The following is a 15,647-nucleotide window of genomic DNA, read 5'->3' on the forward strand; positions in this document are numbered from 1 at the left end:
GCACCGCGATGCTCTTGGGATTAAAACCAGAGTAGCGGTCCCGCTTGATCTGCACCTGACAACTGGCCCATATAGATTCGTCGTGCGTCCAGTTATCAACACACGGTTAGTTTTTTTCCTTTTATTTTTCGTCACTGCAGCACCAGGAGTCAGAACCCACTAGCGACCTTCTCAGCACAGAGAGGTATCCCCATCTTGGACTATAGCATGGTAAATTTTCTAGCACGGTCTACGTAACGTCATTCATGATTACCATGCACTTACAAACAGTTGATGTTGGAAGGGCCCCCAGCAGCCTCTTACATCATACGGTCTTGTTTATACAAGCAGGTTGAAGGAGAGGGAGACTTTATTAATGTAAAAGACTTCACCAATGAGGTAAAGGGTAGTCATTGTTATTGTGAATGCAAAGTGGAGAAACATCAAATACTTTTACTGTTGAAAGCAATAAAAATTCATGCTCATTAGTGTTTGCATTAGGCTAAAAAATGTAAAAGAACCCAATTAGTGTGTGCACTTTTGGTATGCTTGGAGTTGTGATATGAAACCCTTAGTTGCAGCTCATGTGATGAATCTTTCTTATAATCTAACTGTTTGGCATAGTGTATTACAATCATTTCATTTAGTTTTGACACTGGTGATATTTATTTTAATATCTTTAATTGTGCAATACTTAGAGTCGATGGAGGACAATGTATTGTTCTTGAAAAAGTGACTTCAGAATCACATGGTGTATGTTTAATAACACCTTGGGATGAATTGAGTGTCATTTTCATCACATATTGAGGTTGTATATCCCTTGGATTCATCTTTGTACATCTCCTTCCACTATATAATCACATGTCGAAAGTATTCATACAAGGTATGTCCTTTTTGGACCAGTAAGTGTCCATATCTATAAAAAGAAATCATTGTACGGATGTCACCAACTATATCCAAACAGCATAAGTATCCGTAAGTCTTTCAATGTGTTGTCATATGTATTAATGTTAAATTTGGATAGAAAAATGCAATTCTCTGGTGGACTTGCACATTCTTTGTATGGTTTATCATCACTGAGAATTGTCCTTGTTACATAGCATTGTGCATGACATTGGTGCCAAACCTTTTTGAGTGGTTTAAACATAGCCAATTTCTAGTCTAAAGATCTTCTCACGATCATACATATAACATTTCTCCTATCCCCACACAATAAAAAATGGTAATTGTCTTCTTACATGTAATTCTAAAGTTTTCACCATATGCACCACATTTTTGTGTAAATCCATGGACCATATCTCAACATGGAACTTTATAAATAGATTGGCTAAAAACTTTATGCATTTTTGACGAAGTACAATCCATTATTTTCCACAATGTAAACTTGTATGCTTATTTGACTTTGTGAAGCAATGTTCCAACAAGAATCCATTCAAAACCATTATTACAGACATTTGCTTCGTATCTAATCGTACATTGTCATTTTCTTCATTAACACATCTGTGATATACTTTATCTGTCGAAAAAAAAGATACAAGACAATTTGTTAATCAACCAAAAGTTAATAAAAAAGTCACAAATATATACAATTGGGCACAAATATTGGATATATCTTCACTATATAAAATTAAATTTAGTAATATGATCAGATGTCTACATATTGTGGATGGTTTTCAATATTAGATTTGATTAGTTATCCAAATCTCACTAGATAATATCTTGTGTATGGGTGTAGGAAAAATAAAAGACAGAAGACATTCAATTAATCGATCAAAACTCAATTAAAAAATCACAAACACATGCTTTCATTACTCTTAAATACTCGATATATCTCTTAGTACATAAAATTAAATTTGATTATATAGTAGTTGTCCACATATTTGGATAGATTTGATTGTTGGATTTATAATCAGTTACCCAAATTTTACTAGATGACAGTAGACATCTTGTGCATAGATGTTATTGGCTAGATTTAATTACTTGTCCAAATCTATGTTAAGAGTGGATAATGCTAGTGGTAAAATCTTATAAATGGATGTGAATTTTTAGATTTGGTCACTCGTTAAAATCTGTCATGAGTGTTAATGCTATGGATTTGGTTAATTGTCCAAATCTTATGTATGACTATAAACTTTATGTAGCCTTATTGACATACCCAAACGATCAACTATATGTGAGGATTAAATTTGAATAAGTATCTAAATCTTTGTGTACAGGTCAATAAAAAAATCATAAATACATGGTCTAATTGATCTAATGAAGATGGCATATGTTTTCACTTTATAACAATGAACAAATTATAATGTAGTCACTTTGTAATTATGAACAAATTATTTTATTTTATTATGAATAAAATAAAATAGAAGTTCTACTAACTCAAGATCATAAGTAACATACATACAAATATAATTGATGATATTCATAGAGCATTTACTTACATATCACAATGGAAAAAACTATCCTATCAATAAAATGAGAACTAAGTATGCTTTTCAAACACCTGTTGTGTTTGACTTAGGAAAAATTTGATCAAGTGTAATGAAGCATCAACTTTATTAGATAGATCTAGGCACATGGAGATTAGTAGCATATGGGGCTTAGATTTGCACATGTGCGAATTAGGACACATGAACCGTGGAACTATAAAAGAAAGGTGTGTTATGCTATTGTACTCTTTTTGGTACCTTTGATACCTTTTGATCATTGATATGTTCTTAAAGTCTTTAGCTACGTAGGCTTGTGGAAGGTTTATTCTATCCTCTTTGTATGCGATTAAACCACTTAGGCATCATGGTTATAGCAAGCTTGATTGTAAGTTTCCATGGTGATTTGTCCCATATCTTAGCTTAAGTCACGCTCCATTACATTTGGCATATGAGCTCTTAGCTTTGATCTTGATGTTTTGATTAAAGAGCGATTAAAGACTTAATAATTTTTAAATACAATTTTATATATTTTTTAGATTTTGATTATTTTCATTTTGAGAGAATTAAGAGTGAGATTAATACTTAATCATTTTAAAGTTTATACTAATCACCATATTCAAAAATCCTAATCTACACAATTTCTTGATAATCTTCTTGATTAGTGTTTCTTTCCATTAAGTCTATTCATAAATCTTAGTTTCCTTCTATATTTGCCTAGTTTCTGGGGGATCTTGGCAATTTGGAGGATATTGAAGGATTAATGTGAAAATCTTGGTGCAAATTTTCATCAAGAAAGTGTGTAGATTGAAAATTACAATTTTGTTGAAGATTTTATGCATTTAACCCGGGGGAGAGGGGTGATGACATGACACGGCACTAGGGAGGGGGAGTGCGGTGTGTCCTCTTTCAAATCCCATTTCTCTCCCCCGAATTACAAGAGTGAAACGAGTTGCTGTTTGCTCTTGCCAGTCCATTTCGCACGTGGTTCCCCCTCTGGCTCAAAAAATGAGATTATAGTCGAGCGGTTTGCATACATTCTGGCCCCATGTACTTCTCAATCGAATAAGGAGCTCGAATCATTAAGAAATACTGATCCAAACATTCGCTCGTATTCTGAAAGATATCGTACTAGAGGTGCTGATCAAGCGAGGGCACGACATTAGCGAGGCGAGGAGATGCGAGGTGTGATGGCCTGTGTCTAGACCATTACCATATTTTTTTTTGTCTAGTCTTAAGTTTGTGGCCATTTCGTAAGCCCTCACTTTGGCTTGAGTCTATTCACATGCCTTGTGTTTAGCATGGTGTGTCATGCACACATGGGTGCAATTGTTGGGTTGTTCATGCACCTTGTTTTGTAAGGTGTGATTCACACACTTAAGTGTTTGTGGAGTGTGTTCACACGCATGCATTGTGTGTTCATACATGTTGTGTATTGTGTTTTGGGGTGTACACTTTGGGTAGTGTTCACATGTGACCATGGGTTATTCCTACTGCTTTTACCCTTCATTTGATCGGCATGGTGCGAGTTCACATCATCATCGACATCGCTTCGATAGCATTTTGTATTGTGTGTAAGAAATTACGAAACAATAGAAGCCAAGATCTTTGTAGACAAGAGAAAACACAGAGATATAGAGAATCAAAAATTTTTGATTACTGTATGCAATTACAATAGATAGCTACCGCTTCCCAGCCATGTGCTTCGGTGAAGAAGCTTTGATAGCTGACTGGAAGAAGTGAGAGCGAAGGCTGTATGCAAAAAGCGTGGGTGAAGAGTGATTTTAGTGGAAAAGATCGTCTCGCTAAATAGAGCTTTGCGTGCATGATTTTTCATCATGCAATCATAAATGACCACCGAATCTATATTCCGGTTGGCCCGCAAAGTTCGCATCATGGAGTTTAGCGTAAATCGGACCCCTTGCAGAGAGGGGCTCACGCCCCCCCCGCACCTTTCCCCAAGTAGGCTAGTGTGAAATTGCGCGCCACAAAACGGACCCAAAATTTATAGCCCAAATGCAGTAGGTGTATAATAACTCACCGCATACGCATGTAGCCTAGCTGGCAGTGTGCCAACCTTCTCCAGAATCGTCTCATGCTATCTGGCCACCATCCGGTGTTTAAACCAGGACCTACCAGGTGACCCGTGCTACTCATAAATGCCTTCTCCTCATATAGGGGGGCTCACAAAGTAGAGTTAGCTGGTGCCTGCGTAGTTACCTGCTGAGAGTGGAGCAGTGATATCCAACATTGTGATTGTAGGAGAGCCGCGCTCATGCATTATCATCATGGCTCCACGATTGCTATTTTGATTTGCCATCTCGTGTCGTGTATTGCATATCTTTTTTCACATTCGCACATGCCTTTGGCATTTCGAGGCTTAGATCTTTGCATCCTCACTCGCCGACTTCTTGCTATGATGAGGCAATATATTCATGCGAGTATTGGTTGTTTGAGCTTCAGAGTTTGATGCCTAGTCATTTTGGGCATTTGTTCGATGAGGAGGAGATACATGCCGGATGGTCCAAGTGGTCCACACATGATGACTTCATTGCATGGCTACGTGGATGGTTAGACATTGTTTACATGGGACGATTTTGCTTTTGGTGACTTGATTGAGTGTCCCACACTCTTGGATCATGTTGATTATGTTCGTGAGGATGCCAGCTACACCAACATGGTTTCAGATGATTATGATGATGTATTACACCCATATACACATGATGATGTATCGCACACACATACTCATGATGTGTGTGCGCTAGAGCATGTGGACACGATCTCGAGGGCAGCAGACATGGCATAGAGCACATCGTTGAGCATTACAAGTGATGACATTCCTATATCTACCTACCTTCCTAGGGATTATGTTGATGCATTAATCGAGATCATGAGGGTCTTTTAGATGATCATAGGCATTCAACTAGTGATACGTCTATTGTTGCTCGTGAGATTGACGATACTTCACTTGTGTTCTTGAGCATATGCTTGAGTTCTTGGTGTTAGATGTGTTAGGCTACTCCTTTAGAGATTTCACATTTAGAGTAAGTCCTTATATGATCACTACTCCTAGTTCTCATAGCTTACCTGGTAGCGTTCGTGTTGAGATAGTTTATGTGTTTGAGCAGTCATGCATAGTGCATGAGAGTAGCGATGAGTTTATTGAGATGAGACCTTGCAAGAGAGGTGATGAGTTTGTTGAGGTGAGACCTCACAGGAGAGACATATTTATACACATGGATCTAGAGTGTTTTACTTTTGATTTGGAGGTTTTTTAGATCCAATATTCATAGAGTGTGGCTTATCATGGGGGATATGTCATATAGTAGTACCATTGAGGGAGGTAGATCACGGGAATAACCTTAGTGACCTTGAGGATACCATGATTAGTGATGTGATTGATGACACTACTTATCTCTCATGTGTGGATACCTTATCGGTATATTTAGTAATGATTATGTTGATTTTGATGATCATGCTTCTACTTTGGATCATTATCATACACACATAGGGGATTTTACACATAAGGATATGGTGCATGGTTTGGATCATGCTCATACACATATTGATGTGGTGGATCATACCTTCAATTTTTTGAGTGCTGCTACATGGGATGAGTGCTGCTACATGGGATGATGGCATGGATTTACATTTGATCTTGCATGATCCTGATTTTTAGTCATGTTCCTATGGCTTCCATGATTGTTTACACAATCCTTTTTTTTTGGGAGCCGGGACATTCATCTTTGGGTGCATCATATGTCAATTTGAGATGTATGGCAGATGATTACATGTCATATAACTCAGATGCACATGTCACACATCTTGGTCTTGGCCTACATGATGGTTCTTTTATACTAGGATCATTCGACATTCCAGCCATGGGATATGATTTCATTTGGTGGATACCCTGGATGTCAGCTTCACACTGTCGTCTCACGAGGATGGGCCTATAAACTTTCCCTTGGATGACTCGAGATTTCTCTTCAATCTAGGAGCTATTGCTACATCATTTTGAGGGATTCGCGATGCATACCATGGCTATCCATTTGATCTTGGTGGATACATGGCTAGGTTCAACATCAACATTCATTCTATATACCTTCCATTTGATCCAAGTGGATGAAGAGCCATTGTTTTAGAGCTTGCATGGCTCGGATTTCCCTTTGATCCAAGTGGTTTCTTGGTTAGCTTCATCATCTCGATGGGAGTCCATCATCCTTTCCATTTAATCGAAGGGCTTTGCGATTTTGGTGATTCATGTTCGGCATCTACCTGCCCTCCATCATGATTGTGGGAGATTTTTGGCTTTTATACATAGTCTTTTATATATGTTTGATTTTTGCACAATCACCTTTGATTTCAAGGACAAAATCATTATAGGAGGGGATGATTTGTAATGAAGAAACAAATTTATTAGACAGATCTAGGCACATAGGGATTAGTAGCATATGGGGCTTAGATTTGCACATGTGGGGATTAGGGCACATGGACCTTGGGACTATAAAAGGCATGTGCTCTATCGTTATTGTACTCTTTTTGGTACCTTTGATACCTTTTGGTTCTTGGAGGCCTTTGGTTACCATATGCCTTTGGGAAGGTTTATTCCATGCTCTTGGTGTGAGGTTAAACCACTTAGGCATCATGGTTAGCAAGCTTGATTGCAAGATTCCAATGATTTGCTCTTTGTGTTGCTAGTCATGATGATTTTCCCTTTAGCACACCTTGCTCAAAAGAACATGTGGTGTTGCTCTACATAGAGTGGTTTTGCGGTTGTCCCACTAAAGATTGTCGGTGCTTCTGTGTACTATGCCTCCCATAGCATACACTCAAGCCTAATGCCACTCCTAACCACCTTTTGTGGGACTATATTCTTTTTGGTAGTGCTAAGTAGAAGGTCAATAAGACCACTAAGGCTAGGAATTAAGCCGCTGGCTTTGCTGGGCTAAAAGCCTGTACTTGAAGGTGTTAGTTAAGGTTGTAGAGGTTGTTAGGCTTGTTTGTCAATTGGCCTTGAACTTTGTAGAACCCTTCTCTAAGAACCAAAAATTATTTTTGTGTGGCTACCTAATAAATATTAAATATATATTTTGTATAGTACTTTCCTTAAGATCTGCAAGTATCACAAAATTCTCTATAATCTGTATTTTGCACTACACTTTCCTTAAGATTTGCAACTATCAAAAAATTCTCTGTAATCTACAAACTCTGCACTAAGATTTGTAATTTTTGTACCAATCTACATTTAAGATATGAAGTTCTACATAAGAGAGTTCTACATAAGAGAGTGTGAATCTTGCATTGTCATTTATTGCCTTGTGTCTTTCTTGATTAATGTTGTTTGCAAATCATAAGCTTCTTAATTGCATACGCAAAGGTCTTGTAGTGTAGATGGAAGCAAACTAAACCCATTCCATAAGTTTGGGTTTAATTCCTAGCAAGACCATGATCATCTTTGATTAATCTTCTTACCATATTAGAAAAAACTTAATCGTGCTATTAATCCCTCCACTTTGCCAAGAAACTATCTCCTAGGCTCTTAATCACAACAATCTTTGTAAGATCCAAGTAAATGACTCAAAATTTCTTGCTATCCGACTATTTTTCTTCTTCCTCAACCCGTCTCTACACTACTGCTTGCACACTAAGTTTCTTACAACCAAATGATTAGGAAATAGAAGATAGGCTAAATGTTTGAGCACTTACAACAATTCTACACTCTAAACTTACTTAGATTGAAGTATTGTAATAATCTATAGGAATGTAATCTACACAACAACTCTGCTATAATCTGCATAGATAGAACTATAATCTGCACAATTACTCTGCAATAATTTGTATGTAGACATTCACTACTCTGACACTATAATATTTTGTTGTGAGAACCATAAGGTACATCTAATATTTCTTTAGTTTTTTAATATTTAGTCCCAATTTCATATTCCACTAGCTTGATCTTGTAAGATTTGGTGGCAGAAGCTTTAAAAATATCCATGTTACATGGATCTAGAATCCCATACCTCTCATTGGTTAGCCCATTCTTTTTTAAATATTTATTGCCCTTTTGTGAGTCCATAAATCACCTAATGGGAGATGGTAATTCAAGTGGTAGAGGGCTAAAGAGGATGAATGCGAGGAGCCATTGGTGTCCATTGTCTAGTTGATCGGGTTTGTAGAGTGGATCTAATAGGGGCAAGGTGAGTCTTACATGGGGCTGGAATTGGGTAGGGGTTGGGGTCAAGTTTGGAAGGTTGCACATGGTAATGGGATAGATAGGTGATATGGTCCAAATTTGTAATTGGGGAGGCAATATTGTTGCACATTAGGGAAAGGTGGATCTGACCCATAGGGGCAGCAGGACGACAGGGTAGCAAGTCAATGGCGGGTCTAGAGGGGCTGGGTTGGGTGTGCAGGGGTGGGAATGCACTAGGGGTTGGGTAGAAGGCTAAGGATAGGTGGGTTTATAGGTGGAGGGCTAGGGGGAAAGGGCGAGTTTGGTCTAGGCAGGGAAAGTTTAACAGGTGGGGCTAAACAAGGGTAGGTTTAAACAATGTCACCGAAAAGCATTCAATAAACCATACAAACCACACTAGATGACACTAAGCATGTAAAGATATCAAGAGTTTTGTTCAAACCATGTACGGGACATATGGACCATACATAGCACACTAAGAAGATAATAGAAAGCATGAAAAGACCTTGATCAACCCATTTTGACCATGTACAGACCATATGTAACACATAGAGCACAACATCTTCACCATATATAGACTGCATGAAACATGCAAAGCACATGATAAGACCAAGCGGATCACATGGACTATATATATACATAGCACACCGAGAGAAGTGAAGATCACATAGAACATATTGCACATATGTATGGACCATACAAATTATCCAAGGCCATGATCTATATAACCCATTCCACATATGTACAAGCCATATGGACAATACTAAGTATGTAAAGATCTTGAGCAACCCATTTTAACCGTGTGCATGGCATGCCATATCCTCCAAACAAGCCACACCAAGGTAACATCAAGCATGTAAAGATCTCGGGAAGCTTTTATTTTAAATGTATGTGGACCACATGCATCGTGTAGAAGCAAATAGATCACATACAGCCCATTTGATTGTCATACAAACCACACCAAGACAACAACGAGCATGTACAAAACCAGATGGGCCATGTAGAGCACACCTTAAGAAGACCAAGCATATAGAAATCAGATAGAGCCTATTTTGACCATATGTGGATCACACAGACTATAAAAATCACATGAGCAAAGATTGAGCATGTGGAGATCCCATACAACCCATTCCACACGTGCATACACCATTATATATCCATACATGGCCATCATGTGGATGTTGTATGTATATCTATGGTAGCTAACATGTATATCTATGGTAGCTAACATGTTGTATGTATATCTATGGTAGCTAACATGTATGTATGTATCTATGTCCATGATCTATGACATCATACATGGCTATCATGTGGATGATGTATGTATGCACATTATAGCATGTATGCTTATGATGTATGTATATCCATGCCATGCCACATGTTGACATGGACTCATCACATGCGTGAACGAGTTTATGTCACATGCTAACATGGACACGTTAGTGCCACATCATTAGTGTAGTCCACATAAGAAAAACCCATGGAACCAAAGCTCACCAAAATGAAAAAAGCAAAAAGGTAGAGTTGATGTGATAATCACAAGGAAAGTCTTGGTACAAAGGTTTATGCTTGGGAGGAGAAGGATCGAGAGAAGGACATATATTATGATGAGACCTTTACCCAAAAAAATTTCCTCTGTGTGTGTGTGTGTTTGAGAGAGAGAGAGAGAGAGAGAGAGAGAGAGAGAGAGTACACATGCATGTGTGTGTGTGTGTGCATTTGAGAGAGAGAGAGAGAGAGAGAGAGAGAGAGAGAGAGAGAGAGAGAGAGAGAGAGAGAGAGAGAGATTACATGTAATATGCATTTATTTGAGAGTGAGCACACCTCACCATACATCCCCACCCACTAAATTTTAATCTAAATTAAAATTTAATTAGTTGAAATTACATGTTTATGTGTGTGTATATATAAATTTATGTATATTTATAAATACATAAACTAAAATTTAAATAATTAAAATTACATGTGTATGTGTGTATATATAAATTTATGTATATTCATAAATACAAAAACTAAAATTTAAATAATTAAAATTACATGTGTATGTGCATGTGGAGATCCCATACAACCCATTCCACACATGTATATACCATTATACAACCATACATGGCCATCATGTGGATGTTGTATGTATATCTATGGTAGCTAACATGTATGTATGTATGTATGTCCATGATTTATGACATCATACATGGCATTCATGTGGATGATGTGTGTATGCACATTATAGCATGTATGCTTATGATGCATGTATATCCATACCATGCCACATGTTGACATGGACTCATCACATGTGTGATGAGTTCATGTCACATGCTAACATGGACACGTTAGGGCCACATCATTAGTGTAGTCCACATAAGAAAAACCCATGGAACCAAAGCTCACCAAAATGAAAAAAGCTCAGCTCGTCTCGCGAAATGCTCACTAAAAAAATTTCCCGTGTGTGTGTGTGTGTGTGTGTGTGTGTGTGTGTGTGTGTGTGCATTTGAGAGAGAGAGAGAGAGAGCATACATGCATGTGTGAGAAAAAAGGGGTCCTATGTGCGGGAGAGGGTTTTTGAGAAGAGAGAGGGCATGTGTGTGCGTGTGTGTGTGTGTGTGTGTGTGTGAGAGAGAGAGAGAGAGAGAGAGAGAGAGAGAGAACTTTTATGCGTAAGAGAGTGTATGGGCGGGAGACAATGTACATTTGGATGTGCATGTGTGGATGTGTGTGTGTGTGTGTGTGTGTGTGTGTGTGAGAGAGAGAGAGAGAGAGAGAGAGAGAGAGAGAGAGAGAGAGTACATGTAATATGCATTTATTTGAGAGTGAGCACACCTCACCATACATCCCCACCCACTAAATTTAATCTAAATTAAAATTTAATTAGTTGAAATTACATGTTTATATGTGTGTATATATAAATTTATGTATATTTATAAATACACAAACTAAAATTTAAATAATTAAAATTACATGTGTATGTGTGTGTATATACAAATTTAAGTATATTTATAAATACACACACACATATATATATATATGTATATATAGGTATATGTGTCTAGATATAATAAAACATTATTTTATATATAATATATATTTGCATGTTTGTATGTGTATGTGTGTGCGTGTATGAGAGAGAGAGAGAGAGAGAGAGAGAGAGAGAGAGAGAGAGAGAGAGAGAGAGAGAGAGAGAGAATTTCTGTGTGAGGGAGTGTATGTGGGGGGAGAGAGTGTGCATTTTACATTAGTGCATGTGCTTGTGTGCATGTTTACATGTGTGTGTGTGAGAGAGAGAGGAAGAGAGAGAGAGAGAGAGAGAGAGAGAGAGAGAGAGAGAGAGAGAGAGAGAGAGAATAAAAGTAGATTTTAATAAAATATAAATTAAATTCAGTATATATATATATATGTGTGTGTGTGTGTGTGATATATATATATATATATATATATATATTTATCTATACTATCTATTATACATAATTTTTTTAAAGGGGAGGGGGGACACATCAGTTGAAAGAAGGCCAAGTGTTGGGGTAGGAAATAGAGAGAAGGGGGTTGTGATGGGCAAGGGGAAGAGCCACGTGTTGGGGTACAGGGGAGAGAGAGAGAGAGAGAGAGAGCGGGGGGAGTAGAGGGCATGTATTGGGAAAGAAGGCCAAGAAAGGGTAGGGGGAGAGAGAGAGAGGAGCATCGTGTAGTGCTGCTACTATGTAGGGGGAGAGAGGGAGAGAGAGGAGTAGGGGGAGAGAGAGATAGAGGAACATCATGTAGCGCTACTCCTACTGTGTAGTGCTTTGGTGGGTGGCCAGCCCTCCCAAGCTCACATGCCAATGTCTTGCATGCGTCCATTACTACCACTAGAGGCACTTTCTCCTCCACCCATCCACTTCCTTAAAAAAACACCACCCTTAACTTTTCTTTTATCTTTGTAGCTCTTATTCCTACCACACACTAGCCTACCTAACACCCAATCTTACCTAATCTAGATGACATTATAATTCTTACTATATACTAACTAATTAATATTTAATCACTAATACCAACTACTAACCAACACCAACACTAATTTAATAACTAATACTAACTACTTTAATTACACTAATTAATATTTAATCACTAGTACCAACAACTAACCAACACTAGCACTAATATAATAACTAATACTAACTACTTTAATTACACTAACCCTAGACTAATACCAAGTTAACTAACTAATCTATAGCATTAAAGTCTATTAAGATCAATCCATCTTCAATTTCCTTGCCTTGTGATTTGAACTAGTAGGAATCATGAATTGGATTTAACCCAGGATTGTTCGTTCCTCCCTATGATCGTGTGAAGCTCTTTTAGCTTTCTTCTAGAGTTATGGGGATCTCTTTCTCAGGACACTTCCATCGAGACTACTTAATCCTTTCTCTTTATCCAAGGTTATGTGACTTACTAAATCTAGAGGATCCTCTAACCTGGATGGTCTTTTCGGTCTTTTTCCCTTGTCTCATTACCACTAGAATGTTCTGAGGTCCCTGTGTGGTTGATTTGTTACTTATGTTGGCTCTGGGGTGGGCAATGTAGCTTTTCCCTTGATACTATGGTCCTTGCCTCATCTCTTGTTTTTAGTGCTCTTGGAAGTTTTTCTGGTGCTTCGGTGGTAGACTTAGAACTAGTTTGATCATGCTTTTGTTAGGCCTCGTCCCTAGTCATATTCCTTTATTTTGGGAATCAAGGTCTTTCCTATGTGAACCCACTCATATATGTGTGGTAGTATGTTTATGATAAAAAACAAGTAGAGGGAGAGGAGACACACACACAAGAGCAAACCCTAATGTATATTGCAAACCCTAACCATAGAGGGAAACCATCTCCCTTCTCACACAATGCATTAAGCCATAATCCATAATACACAACACACACTATGTGATGTGTCCACACTCAGCTAACCCTAGCTAATGTCCACACACTATGACTAGCTGGACGTGGTCATTTATGTCTCACATGCTGCTATCTAACATGCCAGCACATAGCACAGTTGGCACACATTGACATCGAGCTTGAATCTCAACAACCCCTCTCAAGCTCATGATGTACTACCATAGATGAAGATGTAGATAAGCTTGGGCTATCAAAGCTCTCAACACTCCTCCTCAAGCTCATCCCACGTACTCCCAACATAGTACGGAAGTACTCAAACTTCTCCCTGCTAAGGGCTTTGTAAAGATGTCGACCACCTGCTCTCTTCAGTCTTCACATATTGCAGATCCACTGTACCATTCAACACTTTCTCTCTGACAAAGTGATAGTGGACCTCAATGTGTTTGGTCCGCGTATGAAAAACTGGATTCTTGGCCAACTGTATGCTGCTCATGTTGTCACAATGAATGACAACCTTGCTATCAATAGGCTCACCCAAATCAACCAAGAGATTCTTTAACCATATCCCTTCACATGTAGCAATGGCTGCACCCCTGTATTCAGCCTCTATACTAGATAAAGCAACAGTAGGTTGCTTCTTGCTACTCCAACTCACCACGGCACTTCCAAGTGTAAAGGCATAACCACTAGTAGACCTCCTGTCTCATACGAGCTACCTGCTCAATATAGTCATGTAAATAAGGCTTCCAACCATCTTTCTATACATAGATGGATCATCCAACTCATCACCAACATCAGCCCGCAACTTCACATTCTGCTCCAAAGGTGTATTCATTGGCTGACACCATGTCATCCCATATTTTTCCAACATATCCAATGCATATTGGCATTGCACTAACCATGTACCTGCATGGTCTTTGATCACTTCAATTCCAAGAAAATATCTCAATTCACCCAAGTCTTTCATATCGAACTGCCCACTCAATGCCTTCTTGACATGCATAACATCTGTAGCATGATCACCTGTGACAATCAAGTCATCCACATAGATGACAAGTAAGACAATCCCATGATCTGTTTTCTTCACATAGAGTGAAGAATCTGCTGTAGAAACCTGAAATCCAAGGGAGATAAGATATCGGCTCATCTTATCACTCCAAGCACGAGGTGCTTGCTTCAAACCATATAATGCTTTCTTTAATCTGCATACATGAGTGGGATATCTTGGGTGTACATATCCTTCTGGCTGTGCCATATAAACTTCTTCTTGTAGAAAACCATATAGAAATGCATTTTTCACATCCATTTGATGCATTTCCCAACCATTTGCTGCAGCCATAGCAATGACTGCTCTCAATGTTCCCATCTTTGCAACAACTAGACTAAATGTTTCATCATAGTCCAAGCCTTGGGTTTGTGCATAACCCTTAGCTACCAATCTCGCTTTATGGCATTCAATGCAACCATCTGACTTGCATTTCACTTTGTAAACCCATTTGCAACCAATGACATTTTTGTTCTATGGTAATGCAACCAAAACCCATGTTTCATTATGAACCAATGCATCCATCTCAACATCCATTGCCTTCTCCCATACATGCTTCCCCAATAGCTTCTGTATAGCATGTAGGTTCCACATGCTTCACCAAAGAGGTCATATATGCATAATGCATAGCAAAATCACGATATGTCAACCTCTCAACTGGATATCTGACCCTTTGGGATCTCCGCAATGCATGTGGATCACTCTGAACACCTGTCACTCTAGCATGTGGAGGCACATATCTATCCTGCCTTGCACCAGGTGTGTTCAAAACTGGTATACCAAGTTCCTCATCCAAACTCCCTGAACTTGACGACTCATAACCTGTAATTCCAATTCCTTTAACTTTCTTTTTTCCTTTATCCACAGCACTACTCCCAGTGCTCACACTCTCATGCCTCAAGCGTCCTGACCATGGACGTATAGTGCTACTCTCAGACTCTGTTGGACCAGACATAGATATAGAACTTGCTTGTGGCAAGTTCACATGCACATCAGCATCAAGAGAATCAATGACACCCTCATCCTTTGCTTTGTACCAACTAGCAAGTTCATCGAACACCACATCTCGTGAGATAACCACTTGCCTAGTTTGTGGATTGTAACATTTGTATACCTTGCGATCCTGTGCATATCCAACAAACACACACTTTTCTGC

Source organism: Cibotium barometz, chromosome 33 (genome assembly GCF_041138505.1).
Source record: "Cibotium barometz isolate CiBa-2024 chromosome 33, ASM4113850v1, whole genome shotgun sequence".
NCBI classification, from domain to species: domain Eukaryota; kingdom Viridiplantae; phylum Streptophyta; class Polypodiopsida; order Cyatheales; family Cibotiaceae; genus Cibotium; species Cibotium barometz.